This window comes from Dermacentor andersoni, chromosome 4 (genome assembly GCF_023375885.2).
Source record: "Dermacentor andersoni chromosome 4, qqDerAnde1_hic_scaffold, whole genome shotgun sequence".
Lineage (NCBI taxonomy): Eukaryota > Metazoa > Arthropoda > Arachnida > Ixodida > Ixodidae > Dermacentor > Dermacentor andersoni.
Genome location: NC_092817.1, coordinates 137,077,659 through 137,084,308, shown reverse-complemented (window position 1 = coordinate 137,084,308; position 6,650 = coordinate 137,077,659). Strand labels below are relative to the sequence as shown.

General features: G+C 40.6%; 1 long non-coding RNA gene across 2 annotated transcripts; it reads left to right on the top strand.

Annotated features, from left to right (window-relative positions):
• Positions 1-1,071: 1,071 nt before the first annotated feature.
• On the top strand, positions 1,072-6,427 carry LOC129386047 (uncharacterized). Of its 2 annotated transcripts, none has more exons than XR_011893921.1 (3): positions 1,072-1,457; positions 2,218-2,331; positions 4,696-6,427. It is a non-coding gene; the product is annotated as an uncharacterized lncRNA (long non-coding RNA). The 2 variants fall into 2 exon arrangements; XR_008613533.2 differs by having other exon boundaries at positions 2,218-2,344.
• Positions 6,428-6,650: the final 223 nt, after the last annotated feature.

The window sequence follows — 6,650 nt, the reverse complement described above, 5'->3', positions numbered from 1 at the left end:
GTTCTTGCAATCGGCATTTCAGAGGTTTGTTACCATCAAGCAAGAGCATCGTTAAAAAGACACTCATTGTCGAAGGCGAACATCACACTAATCGAAATTAGGAAAACTAAAGAAATATAATGGCAGCGCGCATTGTTGTTTCTGTCGCATATGCAGGTAAATCACAAAGATGTATACCAAGAAACACTAAGCAAAACTGCGCGTTAGCAGCCGCGTCATATCTCTTTGCTGGCATGCAGTGACTGCAGCACTTGGGGCGGGAACACATCGAACGCCGCCGCACATTTCTGCCACACACCACTCAAATGCGGCAAATGCACGCTGCAGAAACGAAGTTTTTTTTTGTTGTTTTTTCGAGGAATCTTCGTGGGTCACACAATGCACAGAGAAGGCACGGACCACATGAGCGCGATCCGCGCACGATAAGCACATCGCCACGAAAGCAAGATACGGAACACATAAGCGTAACCTGTGCCTCACGGGTAAAATTAAAAATCATCGTATATTTGTTGCTGTGCGACGGACACAAGGGCACGGAAACATCACACATTGCACATGTGTACCTCCGAGGTTGTGTCAACAATTTCTGGGCTACATTTAAACGACAGCAGGAAGTTACATCAATGAGAAACGAAGTGAGGGCGCAGGTAGTGCAGGTAACGGCTGCGCATAAAGTCAGTTAGGGCTTCAAGGCCAGTGACCGAGGTTGAAATCGTCAATATCACACCCCAGCGATAGCTTACTCAGGGTAAATTGTTCAGATCTTGAAGGTCATGCTTTTTGCTGACTGCATGTGGCATAAGCCATTCAAAAGCAAGAACACTGCATGTAATTTATTTCTGCCCTAAACTATAGCACACAATATGAGCATGTCAATATTTATTCTTGTCTCTCAACATAATTTATGTAGTTCGGCCCAAAATGGCACAAAACCTGGTGTAGTGGATATGATTGTAGGAATCACAGAGGCCACAAGAGCCGCACTATTATACAGACAGCGCTGGCGGCGCCGGTATTTTCGTATTCTACGCGATCGGTAGAATACGAAGGTACGGCCAGGGACCGGCGTGTTGTTACTCCTCCGTCTTCAACGGTTGTTGTGCCAGCTGCTTCGATGTGTTTGTTTAATCGTGTGTTATTAGGTTTGCTGTAATGAAATGAGACGCAGTTCGCGAGCACGAAAGTGCCAGAAGATGGCTTGAGTCTCGCTGTAAGCACGCCGTATGTGTGGCGCGCCAGCTAAATGTGGACCAACGATTTTCATGCCGTGGAGTGCGTTCCCTTTGTCTCCGCTGGTTGTCGTGGAAAGTTTGGTGGACGGCGCAAAGAAGTAATGTGTATTATTAGCGTGCCTCAGCTCGTCCACTACCCAGCGGCTTGTATGCTGCAAGTAACATCGCAGACGCATCACTGGAAACTTGGAGAGCGCCTTTCGACCTCGTCGCACTGTTGAAACGGTAAGCAATCGTGCTCGCCAACTACACGTGCGTTCATGCGTGTTGTGTGTGCTTCCCGTGTGTGTATAGAGTGCCTTGCGAACGTAGCAAGTGGAATACCCACGACAACAGTGAACCCTGTGCTGATGCTTGCTACGCGCTGGTTGTAAGAATTGTGTACGCAACTCTATTGCCACAGTGCGGAATTGATAAACCTGATAAGCGTTTGCTCCCGCTGAGAAAAGTTTCGCAAATCGTGTTCACCTTGTGCAGCTGTGCGTGAGCTCCAGCTTGTCTGCTAAAGTTACATAGTAACGACCCGTCTACCTCTTCATCGATTCTTTCTTAAGTGACGTTACCTCACTTATATATGCTTCGACGTTGTGCACAATCTCTGCTTACGAGGTTTTTGGTTAACGAACAGTTATAGGGAAAAAATGTAAGCCAATCACAGCTTGCTACTAGTACAGCTTTATTTCCAAGACAAGATGTGTTGACATAACTGACTTAACTAAACTTGACAGGGGAAAGTTGCCTATACGAAGTAATGGAAAAAAAACTTATAGATTAGATTGTAATCTGCTGCTGCGGCGCGTCCAAAATTTTATTTGATGTAGAGGTCCCTATTATCATGACATTCGATGATTTCAAGCATTTGCTCTCTTTCCACATAAGTGCAGACATTGTTTTCATGACTCATTTAGGTGCTGATTGCATGTTTTCACGATGTCACAGCTTTATTGTGCCACTGCTATAAGCTAACATAGAACTCATTTTGTAGTGGCGAGGCCGTGACCCACAACATAAACTCCAAGATCGAGGAGCCCCCAGAAATGCAGACCCTGTGGATATATGGCTGCAGCAGCATGGTGTGTGATCTGGATGGTCATGTCAGGTGTGTATGAAATGTACGTGTTCCAAAAAGTGGGCTTGGTGTCATTCATGGTGAAGTTTATCAACACATTACTTAATGCAGCTTACTAAAGAGACTAAATATTTGCGCAACTTTATTGAGCTTGCTACCTATTTGTGTGCATAGCCATTATGCCCACATTATTGTGTTCTGTATAAAACTATACCTAACCTTTCCTGATGTTTAGTATTTGTTTTGCGTAAGTTGCTTACCTGCAAGTTAAATATAATTTTTGCTTTGTACGTAGTATATTTGGGACTTTTTATTGTGGTTTTATTCTTTGAAAACTATTCCCTATGCTGGACCCCTTATTTGCATATTTTTTTGTTTGTGCTACAATCTCGTGCAGTTTTCTGTGCATGTAGGGATTCGAAGTGTAGTGGGCTAATTATGTTGCAGGTCTAAGCACGTAGTGTGCACACCATTGTTTATCATTGATACTTTTACAGTTACTTCTCTGTTCGCATAGTAACAGCCACTGCAAAATACACATTTGGTGAGCTTTAATTTCCTGATAATTAATATGAAGATCACTATTTACTATGCTGCATTTACTTCAGTAGTACATAGGCTAGACTGATATGGATCTTTTGTGACCTACACGGGATGCCTTTTTTGCTTGTTGCATTAAAAATGGGGGCTCACCGACATGTCTTACTATATATGTGGTATGCCTCATCGATTTCACTTGTCAATTTTCACGGCCGATGAAAACAGATGAACGATTGTAATCCAACATGAAGACCCATTGTAGAAATGTACTGCCAAGTTGGACGACCATACTGGTCTTTTGAATGAAATATGGGGATCTCTTATACACATAAGATGCCGGCCAGTTTGCCCTATGTACGCTTGACCACATGTGAAAGGGATACACTGCACTGCCTGTGACACACACGACAAATTTGGCGGTATCTTTCACCGAGCAAGCCTCCCTTGCCTGCTTGCCTTTCTCAATTCTCTTGCACACTGCTCTGCATATAGGCACCCTGACAAGAAAGGCTTGCTTAGATACCACTAAATTTGTCTTGTGTCTGTCAGGGGTAGTGTAGTCTATTCTTGTGATCATGTGTGTATTTGGTCAAATGTACATGCAGCAGATTGGCCGGTGCTTCAACACGTGCCTAAGATAGCACCATAATTCACCCACCGGACCAGTATGTTCATCCCGCTTGACCATGCACCGATGGGACTGGGGCTGCGTGCCAGATTTAGACTTTTCATCTGTATTGGGCAGCTACGGTAACCAATTGACCATCAAAATTGCTGAGGAATGCCACATAAGAAGACTGGGTCACAATCTGTTTACTGAATTGTCTGCAACCTTCGTAGTAACAAATTTGTTTGTTGCAAGTAGTTTTAGGCACGTTATTTCTTGTCAAATTTTCTGCTTGGCCTATAGAGCAGTTATGCAATCAATTTTCAAAGTTACGTATTTGTATAATTTCTGTTTTCGGTTTTTCACATGCTATGTTGCAAGAAGGACCCTTTTTAATTAAAACTGAATTAACTTTTCAATTGCAATTGGGAAGTCTTATCATTGCATTTAGGATACTAGTGTACATACCCGTACTAGATTAGAAACTAACTGTTTCAATAACTCAAGAAGCACGAATATACTGTGTCCATTGTATCTGACAGTGACACTGCGACTGTGTTCCGAATACCACAAATTGGCAGTTATCCATCATAATTTGCGAAAACAACTTAAAACATTATTGGACCCCATACAATGGATACTTCTATGCATCATCACGATTGCTCAAGCTCCATGTGAGAAATTTATTATTGGCATATTAAGCATAGTACATACCAACTATGGCTAACAGGGGATGGAATAATAATTTTGTCTACCGCTGAACGATAGAAGCCAGTAGGTCATTCCCTTCTTTTCAAAAAATTTGCTTCCTATGCATAGTGTGACGTCTGTATAGGACTCTTAGCTCATGGGTGTTCCTGCTTGCTTATGTTATAAAGGGGAATGTGTTGTCATTGCAAGATGAGATTAATGTGTGACTTAGGCTGTTGTCGTTTGGAGATACTTTTCGTCATCAGCCATGATATTCTAGTGCCAGGCACATTGGCCCAGTGCTGATGTCACAGAATCTTGGGAAAGTAAAAATATTTCAAAGTGATTCTCAAAAGGACTGCCGCTGTTTGGCAGAGTGGTGGGGAGGTGGGGCGTTCTGCCACTTTTCTGTTATAATTTTTTTGTGAAATACTGAAATGAAACTTAGCATAGTGCTACAACTATATAGATATTTGTGGCATGTTTGTGCCTGCTAATACATTACGGCTGAATGTTCATTACACCTTTTGAAAATTAATTTCAATTGTATTTTCCAGGCTCCACCGTCGCTGATTACTAGGTGGACCAAATGAGGCCAATAACTAGCCTTTCCTCGCTCCTTTCCTGGAAAGTGAAATAGCAGGTGATCATGTAAGAATGAACTTGCAACATGTAAGCAGTAGCCAAAGCTCCATACAGGTCATGCTGGTGGTGGAATGATAAGACAAACCGCAATATTTATTTGTTTACTTATTCACTTAATATTTATTTATTCATATCTCATGAGTACTGTGCAGTTTTACAGCAAGGAATCAGGTAAAATAAAGAAATATTGTTGCATCAAAGTAAACATGTTATTTGAAAAAGCATAATTCACGTAGCACAGTACCATGATGAAGCATTTTTAGACAACTAGTCTGCTTTTGATACGAATTCATGAAAACTGCAAATTTTGAAGAAACAGAGCAGTAAGGTTAACAAATCTTACTCATAACTAAAATATGACATCGCATTTCTGTTGGACCTAATACCGTAATTAAATCTGGCAAATTTGAGATACCATATGCTGCTCTAATATAGAATCACTAATTTATGAGTAGATGCGCGAAACTCTCAAACATTGCAACAATTTCATGTAAGCTGTAAATTCATATATAAAATTTGTTGACTTTAGACATAGCAGATGGCGTCTGCAGAACTGTGATATCCCTTTCTGGCACAGAGATGTGGATTATTAAGCTTTGTGGTGTTATTTTTCTTAAGCCTGCCAAATAGTTCTTCCTGCAACAAGTAGAATTCTCAAATGTCACAAACTTAATTCAAGTTATTGCTGTGGTTGTCTCAAAAGTATTTCTGTATTTTGGATGTATTTGAGTAAGAAAAACGACAGAATTAACGAACTTGTGCTAGTCCTTTTTTTTTTCAATATACAGTTGCAAACTGAGTAAGTTCTTTTCCTTCAAGTTTTGCTGTGTTAAGCAAATTTTAACAAAAATTGATGGTGTTACTGTAAAAACTATTATTTAAACATTTTTAAATGTATCAAACCTCATCAAATTTCGTTCCATAGTTGCCGAGAAAAACTATGTTACTGTTCGTGTGCATTACATAGGAGCTCCCGAGCTAAATCTCTTTTTTAGTCATTGCGTCTGTCGGTCTGGTTTGTATTTCTCATCCTAATTTTAGAATATTGGCTCTGATCTCAAGATTGTTTCCCTTACAACGAAATACAAGCTTTTAAACTTTGTACGATATATGGTGTACTGCTCTATGAAAACCACTGTTTGGCACATTTTTGCAGGGCCTGCCAGTGCTAATTTTACACAAACATAGACTAAAAGGCTGTGTCGTTTCGGTATATGGTGTACTTATCTGTGAAAGCCACTATTTGCCACATTTTTGCAGGGACTGCCAGTGTTATTTTTGCAGTTAAACAGACTAAAATGTTGTGTCGTTTCGTCAGGCTGACACAACATTGCAGTGGACATTCATATAAGTCTATTCTCAGGCTTTAGTATCCAACCATTTAATGTGCGCTGCTGGAACAGGCACTTCTTTTGCAGTTTTAATGGTATGGTTTCTTGTCCTAGTCAAGCCTGTTATTGCCAGGTGTCAACTGTAATCAAGTGTGCCACTGATTTTTTTACCTCATGTTTCATGCGTTCACACCACCAGCTTGACCCGAGAAGCATGTTGGCAGCTGTTTGTGTGTTGCAAGTTCTAGTCTGAAGCGTGTATGTCACATATATGAAGCATGTATATAGTCTGAAGTGCAATAAACATTTTGAACTGAATACTTTGTGGTTGTAGTACCAATTATTTTGCCACTGCATTTACTGTAGTCCTTATTGCCTACAGTAGAACTTTGGTAAATATCAAGTACTTTACACACATTGGCCTAGCTTTTATAGGCATTTGCTTGTAGGGACTCGAAAGCAGCTGCATAGAAATATTCTATAGAATTTTGTCTTTAGCATCTCTAAAGGAACTCGATAGAAATATTCTATAGAAA